At 43.2% G+C, this 22300-nt stretch overlaps 1 protein-coding gene across 2 annotated transcripts in view; it reads left to right on the top strand.

Moving 5' to 3' along the window:
• TRHDE (thyrotropin releasing hormone degrading enzyme) overlaps positions 1-22300 on the top strand; it is a 338491-nt gene that overhangs the window by 219899 nt on the left and 96292 nt on the right. The gene's annotated exons all lie outside the window — the stretch shown is intronic.

Here is a 22300-nt window from a genome sequence, read left to right as displayed (position 1 = left end):
ATTTACACTCCGACTTTCCATGCACTAGTGCAGGGGTGGCCAACCTGTGGCTCTGGAGTCACATCCGGCTCTTCAGAAGTTAATATGTTGCTCCTTGTATAGGCATCGACTCTGGGGCTGGAGCTACAGGCACCAACTTTCCACTGTGCTGGGGGGTGCTCACTGCTCAACCTCTGATTCTGCCCCAGGTCCTGCCCCCCACTCCACCCCTTCCCACCCCGTCCCCTGAGCCCGCCATGCCCTCGCTCCTTCACCTCCCCCTCCGAGCCTCCTGCACACCACGAAACAGCTGATCGAGAGATGCAGGGAGGGAGGGGAAGGCGCTGATCAGCGGGGCTGCCAGTGGCCGGGAGGCGCTGGGAGCGGGGGCAGGGAGGGAGCTGATGGGGGGGCTGCTGATGTATTACTGTGGCTCTTTGGCAATATACATTGGTAAATTCTGGCTCCTTCTCAGTCTCAGGTTGGCCACCCCTGCATTAGTGTTGTCTAGACAAGCCCAAAGTGACTTTTATGCCTCCCCTGATCTTGGATGCTGTCAGGAGCCAAACTAAACCTCAGGGCAAGTTAGAGCAGCCACATAGCTGCTGTAACTTACAATAGCTAGAACAGTCCCTTAGGGATAGGTCTTTCAGCTGGGATTGATAGAGCACTTAGCTCTCTGGCCTCACCCCCAGTGGCTTGCATCATACTCACTTCCCAGAATGTCTCCTCCCTGTCCCAAGCTAGCTCCATGACACTCCTTGCACTGTTAGTGCCTAAGGGGACTGAAGTTAAACTGACTATGCTGGTTTTATACCAGCCCAGAATTCCCTGACATTTCCCAATTAAGGCATCTTTAAGGTTGCTTTGCTGGGGCCAGGATCTGTCTGATCAGGTAGAAAGCAAACTCAAAACTATCTGCTAGGGTCAATGTCTACAGGACTGCCATTTAGTCTAGAAGCTGCTGTCTTCACCTCCTCTGGTTGAATGTGCAAAGGTCACTCTCTGAATCTTGACTTGTCACAGAGAGGACAGTAGAAGTCATCAAAAGGTAAAACTAAGTTCAGATGTTCACTTGACATGTTTGGGTTTTATGGAACAATATTCCTGTAAGGGAGTTTGTTATTTTTTAATAACCACTATACTGTAAATTTATTCTCCATTGTTTCATGTGCCATGGATGTTGTGGAACTCATACCTAAGTATGGTACATAGTTAATTGTTGTTTCACTGGCTATATTGTTAGCTCCCTAGCGGGAGCTAAATTTAAGCATATGCTATAGGGTTTGTGTCAGCAAAGTGAAAAAGGTGAAAAAGTATATCGTGTGGATGGAAAGTGTTTTTGCCTCACAGTTCAGTGTTACTCTTCCAAGAACAATTTGGGCTGGTCGACATTAACTCTGTAAGTCAATCTAAGTTATGCTATTTCAGTGATGTAAATTAGGTTAACTTACAGTGGTGTCTACACCACACTCTCCGATCGACATAGCTTCCAGCTCTCGGGGAGGTGGAGTGCAGATGCTGATGAGAAAGCACTCTCCCATGAATCTAGTGTGTCTTCACCAGACCTGCTAAATCGACAGCACTGCATCGATTGCTGCGGTGTCGAGTTAGCCAGTAGTGTAGACATGGCCTTTATCTATATATCATATTTATTTGTGTAGTGTTTTTTGTGTCATGGAACACTATATATATTATAATGTATGTATGTATTTATACATGTGTACGTGTGTGTGTGTGTGTATACACCCACAGATAATGTGAGTGAATTTTATTATGCAGGAAAACAGTGTCTAATAGTGTTTAGATAACTTAAAACAAGTATAGTACTGAAAGCATTGAAAACTTCCGCGTACATGTTTGTCAATGCATCTCAGTCTTAATTTGCAATAACTCTGCTACTCCAGTCTATGAGCAAAGGCTACCAGCCATGCAGTGATTTTGTGTGGATGTGGATAGCTGAGGGTTAAAATTAGACCATTACACTTACTTTCATTTGTGACCTAAATTCAGATTTGAACTCAAATTGCAGAAGGTGAAAGGCTAGTGCACTAACCCTCTTTACACTTCCTCGCCCCTCCCCTGAGAAAATAGGCTTTATGGTGAGTAAGTACTTGATGTTTGGATCCTCTTTTTTTATTTCTTCTTCTTTGCCCCCGTCTATTTTTTCCCTTTCCTCTGCTCCACCTTCTCATCCCCTTATCCACAAATGGGGAAGAAGCCTGTTGCAAAGTGAAAAATGTCATTGGTGGAAAATACCTAGGTCAATCAGTTTGATTGCAGAGCCATGTCCTGCCATTTTTCAGTTAAAATTATGTGCAAATCCTACTGACATGAAGTCTAAGTCACAAAGAAAACGGGCCCGTAAAAATTAAGTGAAAGGGACACATACATGTTCTGTTAGTCTTTCAAACTCATCTTCTTCCGAACAATATTAGTCACATAGGTTGGTTATACATTAGTGTCTAGAGTTTTATATCACTGATCATTTAATTCATTGTAATACTACACTCTGACAGTCTTGGCCTGATGGAAACAACATTTGTGTGTCTTTTACATGTCCTTCTGTACCGGGGTGATCGTCTGAGCCATATACGACAATCTTCAAAAGTTTGAGAGCCAGGATGCTGAAGCCCTGACCCCCAGCAAGCATGCCCTGCTGGTCTGAAACCCCGAGCCCCAGCAGATGCTCCCCGTGGGGCTGAAGCCCCAAGACTCCCCACCCCACTGGGCAGAAGCTAGAAGCGATATGCGGGGTCACTGGCCCCCAGATTTTTGCCAGGGTTTTTTGGCCCCACTTGGTCACATGGTGACCTCTTGGAGAGGTGGATTAACTACACTGATGGAAACCATTTCCATAGATGTAGGAAGCATCTGCACTATAACAGCATAGCTGCAGTGATGTAGCTGTGCCACTACAGCGGCTCTGGTTTAGACATGGCCTTAGAGTATTAGTCTTTGGGAATCCAGGTCTGGGGCTTTGATTCAGCATAGTATAGAGGTAAGCACAGGTGGCGGTGGCTAGGGCTAGAGGGGACTCAGCCCCCCAACTCCACTTCTGGCGGTGGCACCGGGGCAAAGAAGGGAACGGGACAATGTAGGGGGAGGGCCCAGCCTCTAGGCTGGATTCCCAACAGATGGAGCTAGATTCCTCAGTCCTGGCAGAGAGCACTGGAAAGGGAGGGAATCCTGAGGTGGTGGGGGAGAGGACCCTCAGGGTGGGGGGGGGATGTCCTGAAGTGAATGTGGTGGGAAGGAGGGAGATCCTGAAGTGATTTAAGGGGAGGTCCTAGTGGAAGGAGGGTTGCTGAGGTGATTGGGGTAGGAAAGGAGAGTCCCAGAAGAAAGGGTGGATCCTGAGTGAGGCCCCACATTTGGTGGCACTGGAGGTAGAGTGGGTGAGACATTGCAAGGGAAGGCCCATCTGTGCATGGATGCACATGTCAGGTGATGCTGTGGCAGGTTCGAATTTGTGAGCATTAAGAGTCAACAGGCCACAGCAGGGAGCCAGCCCCAGCCACACTGGACAGGAGCCCCTCTGCAGGGTGAGTGTGGGGTGGGCTCAGCTCACTCTCCCTCCCCCAAGAATTTTCAGCAGTTGCTTATGAAGATAAAGGCTAGCCACACTTCCCCAAAGCTTTGGTGCTTGTTTGGGGTTTTTTTTGCTGTGGGTGGTGGTGTTTTGGTGTGGTTTGTGTTTCCCAGATTAACAGGATTTAGGTGGGAAGGCTATGACAGATACAGAGGCAGCAGTGGAAGTGACTCATGTAGTGGAAGACACAATGAAGATGACTGGATGTGGAAGCTGCGGTATGTACATGATCCTGGAGGGGGTACCTGGAAAGAGTTTCATCTGCATGAAGTGCCATCTGATAGAGCTGATGGAAGAAAAGATTCGAGTATTGGAGAGGCAGGTGGAGACTCTGGTTGAGTTGAGAAGGGGGTTTGAGCAGATGATGGAGCAAAGACATGAGGAGGCGAAGGGAAAAGCTCAGACTTGCATATGGAAGCAGGACTGAGGAATTCTGAGGGGAGACTGGGTGAGGAAAGTGGTCAGTGGAAGCATGTGACTAAAAAAACCAGGCAGAGGAAAAGATGGGCTAGTGAAGGAGAAATAGATCTCAAGAACAGGTTTGCAGAGTTGGAAAATGAAGAAGGGGCTCAGCAGGTAGTCACTGAAGGTGGAAGGGCAAGGAAGAAGAGCAGAGTGGCTAGTCCTATAGGAAAAGGGGAAGGGTCAATGGAGACTACACCAAATATGAGCCCCAGGAGGATACAAGATGGATTGAAGAGGATTACAAGGGAGAATAGGAATGGAAAGAACTTGCAGCCAGACAGAACAGGGGATAGACTGGAGAATCGCACCGTCACCAGGAAAAGGCAGGTCTACGTGATCAGGGACGCCTTACTGAGAAGAATAGACAGGCCTGTAACCAGAGCTGATCCAGAGAATAGAAGGGTGTGCTGTCTTCCGGGTGCTAAGATACAGGATGTAGACCTGAGGTTGAAAAGGATCCTAAAGGGAGCGGGAAAGAATCCCGTAATTATCCTTCATGTGGGAAAAAATGATACAGCTAGATTCTCGCTGGAAAGTATTAAGGGAGACTGTGCTAGGCTGGGGAAGACACTTAAGGAAATCGAGGCTCAGGTAATCTTTAGTGGGATTCTGCCTGTTCCTAGAGAAGGGCAACAAAGGTGTGACAAGATTATGACTATCAACAGATGGCGTAGGCAATGGTGCTATAAGGAGGGCTTTGGGATGTATGGCCACTGGGAGGCATTCATGGACAGCAGACAGTTCTCTCGGGATGGACTTCATCTGAGTAGGGAAGGAAATAGACTTCTAGGATGGAGGCTGGCACAACTGATTAAGAGAGCTTTAAACTAGGAATTTGGGGGAGATGGTTGGAAGATGTCCAGGTAATCTCCACGCCGGATTTTAGCATTGAGAGGGAAGAAAACGAAGTAAGAAAGGATACAGCCATGGGTAGGAGAATGTATATAAGGAGGAAGGGCAGTGTGGATACCAGTCTAATAGGTTATACTGGCTGTAGAATAACCGTGCCTAATAGGGTACAGGATGTGAGCGAGGCCAAACAGCAAAAATTAAGATGTTTGTACACCAATGCGAGCAGTCTACTTAACAAAATGGAGGAACTAGAACTACTGGTGCAGGAAGTGAAACCAGATATTATAGGGATAACAGAAACATGGTGGAATAGTAGCCATGACTGGACTACAGGTATTGAAGGGTATGTGCTGTTTAGGAAAGACCGAAATAAAGGTAAAGGTGGTGGAGTAGCTTTGTATATCAATGATGAGGTAGAATGTAAAGAAATAACAAGCGATGGAATGGATAAGACAGAGTCTATCTGGGCAAAAATTACATTGGGGAAGAAAACTATTAGAGCCTCCCCTGTGATAGTGCTTGGGGTGTGCTATAGACCACCTGAATCTAATTTGGATATGGATAGAGCCCTTTTTAATGTTTTTAATGAAGTAAATACTAATGGAAACTGCGTGATCATGGGAGACTTTAACTTCCCAGATATAGACTGGAGGACGAGTGCTAGTAATAATAATAGGGCTCAGATTTTCCTAGATGTGATAGCTGATGGATTCCTTCATCAAGTAGTTGCTGAATCGACTAGAGGGGATGCCGTTTTAGATTTGGTTTTGGTGAGTAGTGAGGACCTCATAGAAGAAATGGTTGTAGGGGATAATCTTGGTTCAAGTGATCATGAGCTAATTCAGTTCAAACTGAACGGAAGGATTAACAAAAATAAATCTGCAACTAGGGTTTTTTATTTCAAAAGGGCTGACTTTCAAAAATTAAGGAAATTGGTTAGGGAAGTGGATTGGACTGAAGAATTTATGGATCTAAAAGTAGAGGAGGCCGAGGATTACTTTAAATCAAAGCTGCAGAAGCTATCGGAAGCTTGCATCCCAAGAAAGGGGAAGAAATTCATAGGCAGGAGTTGTAGACCAAGCTGGATGAGCAAGCATCTCAGAGAGGTGATTAAGAAAAAGCAGAAAGCATACAGGGAGTGGAAGATGGGAGGGATCAGCAAGGATAGCTACCTTATTGAGGTCAGAACATGTAGGGATAAAATGAGAAAGGCTAAAAGTCAAGTAGAGTTGGACCTTGCAAAGGGAATTAAAACCAATAGTAAAAGGTTCTATAGCCATATAAATAAGAAGAAAACAAAGAAAGAAGAAGTGGGACCGCTAAACACTGAGGATGGAGTGGAGGTCAAGGATAATCGAGGCATGGCCCAATATCTAAACAAATACTTTGCCTCAGTCTTTAATAAGGCTAAAGAGGATCTTAGGGATAATGGTAGCATGACAAATGGGAATGAGGATATGGAGGTAGATATTACCATATCTGAGGTAGAAGTGAAACTGGAACAGCTTAATGGGACTAAATCAGGGGGCCCAGATAATCTTCATACAAGAATATTAAAGGAATTGGTACCCGAAATTGCAAGCCCATTAGCAAGAATTTTTAATGAATCTGTAAACTCAAGGGTTGTACTGTATGATTGGAGAATTGCTAACATAGTTCCTATATTTAAGAAAGGAAAAAAATGTGATCCGGGTAACTACAGGCCTGTTAGTTTGACATCTGTAGTATGTAAGGTCTTGGAAAAAATTTTGAAGAAGAAAGTAGTTAAGGACATTGAAGTCAATGGTAAATGGGATAAAATACAACATGGTTTTACAAAAGGTAGATCGTGCCAAACCAACCTGATCTCCTTCTTTGAGAAAGTAACAGATTTTTTAGACAAAGAAAACGCAGTGGATCTAATTTACCTAGATTTCAGTAAGGCGTTTGATACCGTGCCACATGGGGAATTATTAGTTAAATTGGAAAAGATGGTGGTCAATATGAAAATTGAAAGGTGAATAAGGAATTGGTTAAAGGGGAGACTACAACGGGTCCTACTGAAAGGTGAACTGTCAGGCTGGAGGGACGTTACCAGTGAAGTTCCTTAAGGATCAGTTTGGGGACCAATCTTATTTAATCTTTTTATTACTGACCTTGGCACAAAAAGTGGGAATGTGCTAATAAAGTTTGCGGATGATACAAAGCTGGGAGGTATTGCCAATTTAGAGAAGGACTGGGATATCATACAGGAGGATCTGGATGACCTTGTAAACTGGAGTAATGGTAATAGGATGAAATTTAATAGTGAAAAGTGCAAGTTATGCATTTAGGGATTAATAACAAGAATTTTAGTTATAAGCTGGGGATGCATCAATTAGAAGTAACGGAGGAGGAGAAGGACCTCAGAGTATTGGTTGATCCTAGGATGACTATGAGCCGCCAACGTGATATCGCCGTGAAAAAAGCTAATGCATCAGGAGAGGTATTTCCAGTAGAGATAAGGAGGTTTTAGTACTGTTATACAAGGCACTGGTGAGACCTCACCTGGAATACTGTGTGCAGTTCTGGTCTCCCATGTTTAAGAAGGATGAATTCAAACTGGAACAGGTACAGAGAAGGGCTACTAGGATGATCCGAGGAATGGAAAACCTGTCTTATGAAAGGAGACTCAAGGAGCTTGGCTTGTTTAGCCTAACTAAAAGAAGGTTGAGGGGAGATACGATTGCTCTCTATAAATATATCAGAGGGATAAATACCGGAGAGGGAGAGGCAAATTATTTAAGCTCAGTACCAATGTGGACACAAGAACAAATGGATATAAACTGGTCATTGGGAAGTTTAGACTTGAAATTAGACAAAGGTTTCTAACCATCAGAGGAGTGAAGTTTTGGAATAGCCTTCCAGGGGAAGCAGTGGGGGCAAAAGATTTATCTGGCTTTAAGATTAAACTCGATAAGTTTATGGAGGAGATGGTATGATAGGATAACATGATTTTGGCAATTAATTGATCTTTAAATATTCATGGTAAATAGGCCTAATGACCTGTGATGGGATGTTAGATAGGGTGGGATCTGAGTTACCCAGGAATGAATTTTCTGTAGTATCTGGTTGGTGAATCTTGCCCATATGCTCAGGGTTTAGCTGATCGCCATATTTGGGGTCGGGAAAGAATTTTCCTCCAGGGCAGATTGGAAGAGGCCCTGGCGGTTTTTCGCCTTCCACTGTAGCATGGGGCACAGGTCACTTGCTGGAGGATTCTCTGCTCCTTGAAGTCTTTTTAAACCACGATTTGAGGACTTCAATAGCTCAGACATAGGTGAGAGGTTTTTCGCAGGAGTGGGTGGGTGAGATTCTGTGGCCTGTGTTGTGCAGGAGGTCGGACTTAGATGATCATAATGGTCCCTTCTGACCTTAGTATCTATGAATCTATGAATCTCTGGTTGGGGCCAGCTCTAGGTCCATTGACTCACCTTTGCTTTAAAAAGACTAATTTTAGAATAGGCCTGGCAGATGTATTTTGATAAATTAAAGAGAGAGCTGAAATATTTAAGAACCACAGTTTTGTAAAAATGTCTGTTCTAATCTCTGTGCCAAAGCACTTGTGTCATAATTAACTATTTAAGATGCAGTATAAGACACCACACTTATTTTTTTTCTCTAAAAACATATGGAGGACAATACAAACCCACAAGGAGCATTTCCAAGGGACTAAATGCCAGAGTGAATACTCTTGATATCCCTGGAAGTGGCTTACTCTGAGTGCTGCCAAATCCAATACAGATGAACATTTTAAAATTTTTGTTGTAGATAAGAAGTAGAGTGTATATATTTGTTTTTCCTAGTCTAACACAAGACTCCACATGTATACTATAATTAGAAGGGGGTAAAAGCTGTGTTTTAAGGGCCAGATATTCAACATGTGACTTCTTTGTGTGCATACAACTTGACTTATGCAATTTTAAGGAATATCACTGTGTATAAACACTATAGAATTCACACAATCCTGTTTCTATGCACAAATGGACATTGATTTTACTGGACACCTAGCCCCGGAAGATATTTTATGTGGGAAATATTGAGAGAAAATGAGAAATTACAGACTCCTGCTCTGGGGATGCCATAGTATACAAAGCCCCAGTCAAAGTCCATTGAAGTCAATGGGAGTCTATTGATTTCAATGGGGTTTGGGTCAGACCCATAAGGATATGACAGATAATGTTCTAATTTGAAGCTATCCCAGGAAAAGTCCATAACTCCTGCTTTATGGTGCACAGGGCAAATTCTGCCCTTGAATAAGTACACAAAACTTCCATTGATTTGGGGTCATGTCTGCATATCTGAGGACAGAATATGTCCTGGCATTACAGGACTGTACAAAATGAGGAGATAATCCATATGACAGGGTTCAGTGGGTTTCCCTCATGAAAGAGAGAACCATAATTTCAAGGCACTGAAAAGACATCTAGCATCATCCATCACTACAGAAATGATTCACAGGTTTGACAAAAAATATGAAAAATAATCTGCTGTCTAGAAAATGAGCTAATCAATTCTGATGAAATCTATAAACCATTTCGGTTCTATACTGAAGGGGAGGCACAAACATGAAGCTCTCAGATATGGAGAGTTTTTTTTCTTTTGAAAATACACAGAATTCTTCTCTTTAAAAAAAGAGAAATAACTTCTTTACATTTAAAAAAATATTTGCTACTTTCTGACTGAGAGGGAGAGCCAGGAACTATTCAGGCACGGTTCATGTCCCCGTGGGAGTTCCTGGTGTCCCTGTGAAATGTACAGTGTTTTCTGCAGCATGGCAGTTTTTATAGTTCATATTTATTGTTTCATCGTACATTATGGGAAGAGGAAATGCTTCTAACCTCCTCAAAAGAATATAGAAGGCCCCAAACATAGTAAAACCACCATGGTTCCCCTGGCTGTGGGGAAGGATCCATATCACATAGGGGGACTCTACACTCCATATATGCTGAAGAGTTTGGCTCCAGGGTGTCTCTCTCTGTGGGGATGCTGCGGGAAGGTTAGTGGCCTGGCCTGGTTACGGAGGCAACCAACAGACCCAACGCTGTGCAGATTCACAGGTCTAACGCCACATAGGCCCTATGTGGACTCTATGTGGACCCTAGAGAGTGGCTCAGTAGCCACTCCACTTCAAGCTGTATGGTTGATTGCAGGATTTATTTCCCATTGAACCTCCTCTTAACACCCTGCACAAAACTCATTTATTGAAGCCTTGCAAGAAAGGGGCAGTCCTTGCCCCTTTAGTAATGAGAAATGAAATAATAAAACCATTGCCAGGTGTATCCCCATTTGTTATTTATACAACACTTTGGGTGTATATACACACAAATACAGTTTTCCTTTACTAAATTGTTTGCCAGTTGTAGACAACAACTGCTCCACTTCTAGAATAGAGGTTTAACTCGCACACTTTCCCATCTCTCTTTTGAGAGGAGTTCAAAAGATTATTTTCTTATTATGTCTTTCACCTTTATATTATTTGATATATTAAGCATAAGTTATAACTGATATTGCAAATAACTGTCTTGTCACCGAAGGGCCCGATTCTGCCACTCTTGCTCACATTGATTACTCCCATGGGCATTCAGCATGAATAAGAGTGGCAGAATTTAACTCTGAAGTAGTGGAATGTTATTGAATTCTGTGTGGTATGCAAGAAATGAACAACATGGGATAAAAAAATCAAAACAATTGCATATATATACAAGTATCAGAAAAAGGTTAAAACTAGGGCTCTATCCTGGCTGCTCCAGCTGAAATGGAAGAAGATGCAGGGAGCCCCTTCCCACCACTTGTACACTCGTGTTCGTTAGGGAACAAATATAATGCCAGTGGTTGTGCTCTTCCTGAGCACGGAGGCAATCCATACCCCAGCTGCTTGTCAGGAGCCAGCACTGTGGGGACTGCATGCTACAAATCTAACTAATAGATACAAGAGCTGCTTATAATAGTGTTCCCTCTCAGGCCCATGCAGGCAGAATGCCTTTGGCCACTGCCACTAATTTGCCCAGTGCACACTTTGCCCAATATATCGCTTTGCCTCTAAAAGGCACAGAAGTCTCCTCAGCATTTTGTTTCACTTTTATTTGTAGAAGTTCCTTTTTACATGTTACATTATGGAATCAGAATATAAAATGCCCTTACAATCTGCTAATGTGTACTCCTGCATTGATGTCACTTTTCAGCGTGATTGCTGCTGTGAGCAATGGTGTCAGAAATGCCAGTTTTAATTTAACCTGTGATTTCCAAATGCATTTCACAGATTGCTTCCCACCATAGAAACTTTCAGCATACTCTGATGTGCAGGGGGCTGCAACTATTAATGTAGTGTGCCAAATACTAAAGTGAATAAAATTGGTATATTGTGTTATGGCTTTCTACACAGTGACAGCAGTCCCATACGCTTAGAGAAGTTGGGCTGACAATGAAAAGCTTCTACTCTTTTTTTAATTATTGCTGTGGCTATGTTGCTTTCCACATGTTTTCATGTACTAATTCTCAGGAATTATTGGGCACAACTAAGTTAATTAACCCACATATTCCTGATTTAAAAAAAATCATGGCGGGAAAAGGTGGTGTCCTTGTGTGTGCAGAGATATGTTATAATTTGAAATGGGGTAAGTATGGAGTCAGGTGGCTAGTGTTCATTGGGTGGAGCAGAACAGTGAGGGAGGAGGAATTGGGAAGGGTGGGTAGCTGTTTTGGGGAGTGGGGATAGGTCTTGGAAGCTGGTGTAGAGCATTATAGATGTGGGAGCCAGATAGTGGGACTCAGTCAGGAGATGAATGGTGTGGCTGGCACTGCTGCAGTGGCTGTTGTCTGAAGGAGGTGCTGCTTTCTGTAATCAAAGGATGGTTCAGTGGTCCAGAAAAGAATGGAAATCCTTTGATATGTCACTAATCCCTTCCACTTCCATTGAATGATAGCCAGTTATCGCTGGTGGATCTGCAGGTGGCTAATGAGATGGATCCAGGATCCATAGATCTTGTCACTGTTGGGGCAGACTTTTCCCAGTAGAAGGGGCAGATCATGTTAAGTTGGGCTGTGGCGCGTTCTTTCCTCCTTTCCCGTTTTTCTGTTTCCTGTTGTCTTAGTTGCATCTCAAAATACTGAGATCATTGCCACTAGGTCCTTCTCCATTTTGGTCAATCGAGGGCTTGGGTTTCCCATGATTTTATGTCAATATTGCACTTCTTCATATTGGCTTTAAGGGTGTCTTTGAAGCACATTTTTAGCCCACTCCTTGTCTGTTGACCATGGCACAGTTGTGAGAACATTACCTGCTTTGGGAGTCAATTGTCTGGCATTCAAAGAAAATGGCCAGTCCAACAGAGTTGGTGATGGATGAGCATAGCTTCAATGCTGGAGTTTTAGCTTGGGACAGAACACTGATGTTGGTGCGTTGGTCATCCCCCTTGATTCAGATGATCTTGCGGAGGCACTGTTGATGGTATCATTCATAAACTTTGAGTTTCTACCATACGTGACCCAGGTTTTGGCACCACACAGAACAGCAGAGATAACAACAGCCTGCTGCACGAGAAGCTAGGCTTGATTCTTGATGTCACAGTCTTCGAAGACACATTTTCTCAGTCCAGAAACTGTGCTGGTGCATTGGAGGCAGTGTTGAACTTCCTTGTCAATGTCAGCTCTCTGCGACAGATAGCTGCTGAGGTAAAGCCAAATCTCTTGTGTTTGGGGGTTGCACGTTGCCCTGAAAAGCCATTTATTCTGGAGCTCAAAGCTGGGGCCTACTGTTTTCGTCATTGAGATTCACCTACCTCCCCACTGGAGACAGCTGTCTGCTCCATGCCTTGCTCAGGGTCTGGACCTCCCATTGTTCTAGCACAAAATCCTCATCTCCTGATAACCACTTGAGATTTACACCTCTGTGGGCCTCTGAGCTAGCAGGTTGCGAGATTGATGTTCCTGGCAGACAGGAGGGGCCTTCCCTACTGTCTTCTGTCCCTCATCATGGCCCATGACCCCTCTCATTTCCAGGACTATGCTCGTTTCCACTAGGGGGACTCCAGTCCATCATTTCAGCACCTCCCCAAAATATTTCCAGTCCCATCCTAATAACACAAGGTAGGTGAGGGTGGCTGATAGCCCCACGCAGCAGGTGCGGTATGGTTCCCTACCATCAGCTGCACTTCCGTCATGGGGTAAGGTTGTACAACCCTATGTATGCCCCGGAGGTAGAGGGGAGTGCCCGACATGTTGGGAGACTCTACTGCGTTTTCTGGTATGATTGTTTGGCTGCATCTGAAGTCTACCACGCCTATGACCTCCAATCCACTGACTCATACTGAGATAAGCATCTTGGCCGGGCTCCATGTGTGAGCCCTGGAGCAGGCCTTCCATGCCTGTCCATAGCTGCAGTCCATAAGGAGCATCCCTGCCTAAAATGTCCTTCATGTCCACACTCAAAACAGTTCCCCTTCGGTTTGCGGTTGGCTGTCCCTCCTCTGGGGCTGTGGGGGTTCCTAGTGGGCGTACCCCATTTCTTGGGAGTCCTGGCTCCCAAACAGGGGTGACCTGTAGAAGAGCAGCTGGTTTGGGAACCCTGGGCCTCCCCTCTTAGCCTGACCTCTGCTAGGGGTTGGTGTCCGGAGTTCGGGTGCCCCAGGCCTAGCTGTCAGAGAGCTGGACTCTCAGCTTCCACATAATTCTCCATCAGGGTTATGGCCCCCACCAGTGTCACTAGTCTATGGTGCTTCACCCATTTTCTCCTGCCGTATGAGAGAACCTGGACAAACTGCTCCAGCACAATAGCTTCTGCTACTTGTACTCTGGTCTACTTCTCAGGGTCCAGTCAGCACCAACACAGGTGTTGTGCCACCAGGCTGGGTTCCCAGAGGGTACATTTTCTTCCTGAATTGTTCATGGAATGTCTCGGGGTTGATATCCATGTAGTCCAGAATGGTTGCTTTTACCTTACTGTACTCTAACACCTCTATGGGATCTAGGCCCCTGTAGGCTGCTTGGGTGAGACCTTTCGAATATGGGGCGATGAGGGTGGCCCAGTGTTCTTGCAGCCAGCATGCTGCGGTGGCCGCCCACTCGAAGGTGACCAAGAAGGCTTCTTGGTTGTCTCTGGGACCCATTTTCACAAGCCTGATGGGCAGCCCAGTGGAGGGAACATCACCTGAGGGTCTTGTGCCATCTCATTAGATGCCCCCTTGGGCCTCCAGAGTGTTGCTAATGTTAGAATATTAGGCATGCCTTTTGCTTCTGATGCTTTGCCGCCAGCTCACAGCTGCTGTAGTTGGGCCACTTTCTGTTGCTGCAGGGCAGCTATCTGTTGCCGTAGCTGACCCTGTTGCTGCTGTTGCTGAGCTACCTGCCGCTGTTGGCTCTCTACCGTCCATTTAAGCAGCTATTCTGCATCCATGATCTCCCTTGGGCTGGTTTTGTTGGTAGATCTGCTGTCCTTCTATCGGGACTGGGTTGATGCCCTTATTCACCACCGGTTATCAGGGGAGTTGGTGTCTGAGCCCAGCAATATCACCTAGCTGCAAGAATCTGTGGCAATATTGCCCGGAAGCAAGAGTCTACGGCTGGCGGTCGGGGAACCTGGGCCCTCCCTGCTCCACCAGATTCCAACCCACGGCCCTGTGGATGACCGGTCGGATATGTGGCCTGGGGAGTGGATGCTACCAAGCCTGCTCCCTGGGCAACTCCCTCCCGTGGCCTCTGCCCCCTCCAAAGCCACAACAAGCATTGGCTCTGAACTTATTGGGGGGTTCTTACTTGCAGTGATCTGCAGGCTTCTCTTTCACCTCTGTTCCTGGTCTCCATGGGGGCCTTTGGTGGACCTGCAGTAGGGTCAGGTCCAGAGGGTGTGGAGCTCCTTAAGCCTCCCTGAAGCAGCCACCTGTGGGGCTACTCCCTTGATCTGTCCAATCTGACTGAGCTGGGCAGCATCCTTTTGAGCCCTGCCCCCATTGTGAGCATGCCCAGCAGCTGCAGCTGGGCGGGGCCTTCTGGGTCCAAAGCTGCTCATTAACACTTGATTCCCCGGTGTGGGACTTCTACATCCCATCACAGGGACAAGGAAGTATTCAGATAATATGGAAGTTCAGATAATAGAGTAGACACCCCTGGCCAGACTCCAAATAAAATCCACATCCCCCATGCTATTTGGATAATCAGGAGTGTACTTCAAGGAGATGATGTAAAGCTTAGATAATTAGGATCTTAAAATCCTTGACAAAGATGGATAAATATTATTATCTCCATTGAACAGGATCTGAAGCACAGAGAGATGAAAACTGACATTCTCAGCAGTGGCATTTGATTTTGGATGCCACTCTTTCAGCAATCCCAATTTGGGACAGCATGAGCTTGATGTCCCGAGGTGCCAGGCAGCCGTAGCTTCATTTGAGGTCATGTGGAGCTGTAGATGCACAATTCCTCAATCAACCTGGGGGCGTCTCACATTGGAGCCCCAACATTGAGAACCCCAAATCAGTTACCATTCTTGAAAATTTGGAAGCTGGCGATTTTCCCAGGTTCACACAATGAGTTGGCAGCAGAGTTGGGAACTCAGTCCAGTTCTTCCCCTCCAATCCATTCTTCTAACTACTATTACCTCCTTTTCCTACTAGTATGCTTGCATTTTATGTATTCATTTATAATTTCCAATCCTTTTCAAAATACCGTTAAACTTCAGTAATTTCCTATTGGAGAGAATACCACAGATTTCTACCTGCTGCCAGTCTATTTAATTGTCCCCTTATTCTTCTGTTGTTAGGCTAGAGGACTAATGACTGAGTTTTCGTAGACCATTTAAGTTTTTGTATACCTCTGTCATGTCATCTCGTACTTCCCTTCTCTCAAATTTAAGTAATCAAAGATTTTAAATCTTTCTTATATCTAAGTCCCTCCAACGTCTTGTCACTTTAGTTGTTCTTTTTAGATCTTTTGAAGTTCAGGAATGTCCTTTTTAAAGAAGTCAACCAACAATGAAAGCAGTACATTAGGTGCAGATCATTGATTTACTTGAGGCAATTGTATTAATTACAATGCTCTCGTCAATGCAATCTAGAACCTAGGCCCCTGAATATTGAGCAGTCATATTCATTGAACTGTATATTATGGTTAGGGATGAGCGAATTTGTTTAACTAAATCTTAACCCATTCAAACTTTCAAGACTTTGAAAGCTGTGGCGATCTGTTAAGGGGTCAGAGAGGTACAGAGAGAAAAAAATCCAGTGAAAATTAAAGTACATAATAAAATAGCATCCAGAGCAAAAAACAAATCCAAAATGATTAGGCTTGGCAGAATTCAATTTTCATTGTTTTGTAATTTTGATGGATAATTTTTATGTTTATTTTTAAGCATTTTTCAGATTTTTATCAATTTAAATGTTCAGTTATGCAAAATTATGGGTTTTAAGCATTTTCTTCAATTTTTATCCATTTTAAATTTTCACAGTTGCATAAAATTATGGAGGGAGAATCAGACAATGCAAGGGGGTCAGACAGTAATTATTTAATGACAGTAGACATTGACATGCAAAAAGTTAAAGCTTTGTAACCATTAGAACATAAATTGTCAACATCACATATAAAAAATATACAAAGTAAATATCCTTAAATCAAAGACTAATAAGTTTTCAAGCAGCATTTTTCTTTGTAAACTTTGCCTTTGTAAACTTGATTAGTATTGTTGGAAATATTTTTTCACTGGTTTGTGTGTTTATGGTGAATTTGACTCTTACCAACATTTACCAACAAAAATCTAATCTTTCCAACCTAAAAATGACACTGGGAAAAATAAACGGAGAGGGGAGAAATGTGAATGGAAAAATATAGTATACATGTGTGAAATCCTCATCCTATTGAAGTCAATGGGAAAATAAATCTTGTAAAAATGAGTTTAAATTGCAGGAAAAAAGGTTAATTAATGTAAAGAAGTGGTTCAAGAGGAGTGCAAAATATGAAACTCCAAGAATCTTGCCTCTTCTTTATAATGACCCTGAGATTTTTGTTATGTTAGCAAAAAAACTACTGCCCCTTTTTTGGCTTTTCTAAAGAAACTAGCCAACTATTCTGTTGGAAATCCAACATCACTATAGCATTACTGTTCATCACAGATAGGAAATATGAAGCATCATGTTTGCGAGATAGTTTATAATCTCTGAATTTTTCCGTAGAGGGATCTCAGTTAGTTATTTGGTATAAGTTAAGGCATAAGAAAGTATTCATCACAAATATGATTTTTTCTGAGTGAGATAAAGTACAGTAATGTAGGATATGTAATTATAGTATAACGCTCAAGACAAATCTATACAATCCAAACATAGCATAATTAGCTAGCTTCTAGTATTACATGCATCTCAACAGTTCCTAAATTGTATTACTACATCAAACAAGTCTCTGAATTATTCTGAAAATTGAATGTAGATACTACTGTGCTTCTGTATTTTGCGTTGAAGTGGTGCCACCAAAAACAAAGCAGCAGTACATTCCCTTTAATTGTGAATTTAACTACAACTTGAATTTAACTACTTCCAAGAATAATGTCCTAGTGTACCAATAATGCATTTATTTGCATTAACACTCAATAGCATTCCCATTTTTCAAACATCTCTTCAAGATATTCATGAATGTGCGACATTATGCACTTTACAGTTCCATCACGTGTTTCCCACATCCAGTCCAATTTCAAATTTATCTCTACCTCATCCTCACAGGTGATTCCTGTAAGTTCCTCTCATAGCCCTGAGGATCCCCACACTTTACTGATCTACTCTGAAGATAACCATCTTTTTACCCAAGAGTGCCTACGTGTTTGTCCCGTGTAAGCTTTTCAGCATCATGTGTGAGTTGAATAGCTTGATAGCTATAATGCTCCATTTCCCCCAGATCTGAATATGCTGCCTTAACAGCTGTCCTATCCCTACAGGCATATGGTTGAGGGTGGACAAATCACCTGACTTGTTTTAAGTCCTTCCAGACTAGTCTCCTGGCCTTCAAGGACAGGTTCCAGTTTTTCACTGGAATTGGTAGTTGAGAGCCAGTCAGAGCAGTATTCCTTTTTGCACCAGATACACATATAAGGCATAAAGAGTATTTTGGTGCTGCTCCAATCACAACAAAAACTTGGTGGGCACTTCCTCATCCAAACAAATAAGGAAAATAAGAGAGAAGCTTCCATCTCCTCTCACCCTCTCAACCCTCAAAAAATTAGGTAAAATAGAAGAAGAGGGGAATTCACCAGAGTCCTAGAACTATACTGGTGAAGGCAAACAGCTGGAAGACACAGTGTGTGTCCCTCAGAGAAGGTGTTGATGAGAAACCATGAGAGAAGAAACCATATATGACTGCCATGCATGGGCAGTAGTGGAAGAGCTGGCCCAGGTTTATAGCACAGTAAAGGGGGAAAAAGCTGGAATGAGGAAGCAGCCAAGCATGTAGGACAATTAAGAGGTAATAGTACATATAGAATGGCACAAGCTGGAGATCAGAGAAGGTAGTTTACTGGACTTTTACTCATTAACATCTGCACTGTTCAGATCCTACGGAGAAACCTGTGGTCTACTGGGATAGTGACTCTCAACCCTTCCAGACTACTGTACCCCTTTTAGGAGTCTGATTTGTCTTCCGTACCCCCAAATTTCACCTCACTTGAAACCTACTTGTTTACAAAAACACACATAAAATACAAAAGTATCACAGCACAGTATTACTGAAAAATTGCTTACTTTCTATTTTTACCATATAATTATAAAATAAATCAATTGGAATATAAATCTTATACTTACATTGTAATGTATAGTATATAGACAAGTCATTGTCAATATGAAATGTTAGTTTATACTGACTTCGCCAGTGCTTTTTATGTAGCCTGTTGTAAAACTAGGCAAATATCTAGAGGAGTTGATGTACCCCTTGGAAGACCTCTGTGTACCCTCAGGGGTACACGTACCCCTGGTTGAGAACCACTGTACTGGGAAACAAATCCTCAAGGAGAAGGGATCTGGAGGGCCTGTGAAGTAGGCAGGTGTGACAGGTCTAAATCCCATGCATGCCCTCTGAGGATCTGTACAAAAGGGAGCCTTTCCATCTAGATCCACAGATATAAGATTCATTCTGCAAGGATTGCTGTGCCTGTGTACCACTCTTCTGGCCCACATCCTCACAACCTGAATCCGCTCTCAGGAGTTCTGCTGCTTTTGCCTTTACCTCAGTTAGGAGCCACAGAGGAGACGTCTCCTCACACATCAACTTGGCTATATATGGGTTGATGAGAGAAGAGACAGGGAGTCCAGCAGAGTCCCTGCTTTTTCTCCCCTTCCTGCCCTCAAAACTTTGTGGAGCCCCAGCTGAGCGTCTGTCGTGACAAGTAAAGGAGAGGACTGGTGCTGTACAAAAGGAATGACCCTTTTCCTGAAGAGTTTTTGTGTAGAAAGTGCTCTCTGGCCCCATGTATTTGAATGGTACTCATTAATTTCAAGTGTTATAACAGGACTGGGGCATAAGACTATCTGCTGTGTGGCCTCATCAACAAGAAAATATTTTTTGACATAAAAATTTAAATAAACCTCTAAAATAGCTATATTATTAAATGTTTTGCTGAGATTTTTTGTACTTTGCTGTTATCCAAACATTTGAATAAAAGCATAACATTTACTTGAATAAAACAACACAGGCTATTCAATCTAGTTATATACAAAAAGTATAAACTGGTTAATATCTATTACATGACATTTCCTCTCAAAATATTGAGAATAATTTTTTAAAATGGCAGCCAAATGAGTATGTGACAGTCTTTTTTTCTTTTTCTGTTTTACATTTATTATTGTCACTGGGTCTTGACATTGAGCGAGCTATTACAAGAACAATATTTATATAATATATTTCACTTTTCATAGAATCATAGGATCTTAGACTACCAGAGTTGGAAGGGACCTCAGGAGGTCATCTAGTCCAACGCCCTGCTCAAAGCAGGACCAATCCCCAACTAAATCATCCTTTCTCATATGTCAGTGGATCTGGCCTCTCAGATAGCTTTCTTGCTTTCCTCTGAATTCTCTCCAGGTTTTCAATGTCTTTTTCATACTGCGGTATCCAGAACTGAGTCTATTTCTAAAGCTCTGGTATTTCCCAGAGTAATTTAAGGCCAGATTTTAATATCCTTACTCATACTGACTAGCACCTTATTCCATGAGTTTTCTCATTAATTTCAATGGGACCACTCACAGAGTAGGTTTGTATTCAAAATGAGTAAGGATATCAGAATCTGGCTGCTAGACAGGGACTATCATTTCCCTGCTATGTGGCACGATGCCATTACCTGCACAGCCCAAAATCATGCTGGCTTGTTTTTTGTTTTTGCTTCTTTTTTTTGCTGCCACAATACACTGTGTGTTCATATCTAGTTTGCCTTCCAGTGTCACTCACAGCTCTTCCAACATTGCTGCTTTCCAAGTATCTTCCTCCATCGAATAGCTATGTTTTGGAGTATTATTGTCCCAGATGTACTTCCCTATTTGGATTTGGATAATTTGGACACTGCAAACACTTATGTATGTGAGAAATCAAGTGTGTAAAGCTACTCATGTGCATTAGTATTTGCTGAATCAGGCATTTGGATTGTAATAAGCAAAGGAATCAAATAATCCATGTAACATTGATGCCATCTGAAAATAGTGGGGGGGGGACGGGGACAGAAGTAACTTAGGACTTGTCTACACAGTGGGGTAATGTATCCTTGGGGATGTGATTTCTGCAGAGTACTAACATGTTGTGCATTAATTGGTCTGTGTAGACGTTGCTGATGCTCACTAAAGGTTTCCTAGTGCAGAGGTTCTCAACCTTTTTCTTTCTGAGGTCCCCCTCCCCATGCTATAAAAACTCCCCTGCCCGCCGGTGCCATAACAGCTGTTTTTCTGCATGTAAAAGCCAGGGCCGGTGCTCGGTGGTAGAAAGCAATCTCCATCCTTAGAGGTTTTTAAGGCCTGGTTTGACAAAGCCCTGGCTGGGATGATTTAGTTGGGGTTGGTCCTGCTTTGAGCAAGGGGTTGGACTAGATGACCTCCTGAGAGCTCTTCCAACACTAATCTTTTATGATTCTATGATTCAAAAATCCCAGGGCCCCACACCATAGGGGGCCACACAAAACTCAGACTTTGGCTTCAGCCCCAGGTGGCAGGGCTTGGGGCTCCAGGCTTGAGCCCACACAGCGGGGCTTCGGCTTTCTACCCTGGGCCCCAGCGAGTCTTAACACTGGCCCTTCTTGGCAGACCCCATGAAACCTGCTTGCATCCTGCCAGGGGGCCCCAGACTCCTGGTTGAGAACTGCTGCCCTCGTACACTTTAACATAGTACTGTTTCAAACAGCAGTATGTTAAAGCACACCAGCAGGGTCTGCACAGACCAATTAATGCTCAACACATTAATGCACTTTAAAAATCAGACCCTCATGATGCACATTACCTCACCATGTAGAGAAGCCCTTAGATTCCTTTTTAGGAGTCCACCATTTCTCTCTGAATACATACTGAGGAAATTCAGTGCTATGCACTCCATGATGTGTGTAACTTTCAGCACAGTATGCCAGATGTGTTCCCTGGCGGACCATTAGTCATTTGCAAGCATGTTTATTGCTGTTGTGACATTTAAGTATTGCATATAGTTAAGTGGGGCAAACTTCTGAATGAGAGAATCTCAGGGGAGTGATAGTTGCGGTTTAAAACTTTTAAACACCAAATAATTTTGAAATGACAAATACTGGTGGTCGTGGAGCTGATTTGGACACTAAGTGCTTGTCCACAGACATTTGCATCAGTTTAACTAAATTGATTTAAAAATCACACCTGGAGGGAGGCTCTGTAGGGGAAACATTTATAACTCTCCCAAGCTGGGGGAAGGATTTTGTGTTTGAGGTGGTTGTGGGGAGTTGAAAGTAGGGGTAATAATGGCATCCTAAAGGATCCTTTCCATATCCTGAGAAAAGATATATAGTGTGCAGTAATTTCTCTTTAGGGTAAAACGTTATGAAGATCTTAGATGAATTACTGACATTTATTCAATGAATGACATGGTTGTGCACCATGAAGATGCTGAGGTTTGATTCTCCCTTACACCTGTGCCAGCTGCATTTGTCCAAATCTGAATGGTAATTTGCCCAGGTGTAAATGACAACAGGAGGGACAAGTCAGTAGAGGAATAGGCCCATTAACTTTACTGTCATAATCTACTAGTAATGAAAGCCTGATATAACACGTTAAGAAGTTAATGCTAAAAGAATGGCAGTGCTTTTAGGTTGCTTTTAAACTTAGCAGACCATCTAAACCAAAGAATGTTTTCCCCTCGGGTTTCTCTTTTTCAGGAATGAATTAATGGTGGTCATCTTTTTATGGATGTCATTCTTTCCTCTTTTAT

Source organism: Natator depressus, chromosome 1 (genome assembly GCF_965152275.1).
Source record: "Natator depressus isolate rNatDep1 chromosome 1, rNatDep2.hap1, whole genome shotgun sequence".
NCBI lineage: Eukaryota > Metazoa > Chordata > Testudines > Cheloniidae > Natator > Natator depressus.
This window is presented reverse-complemented; position numbering and strand designations above follow the sequence as displayed.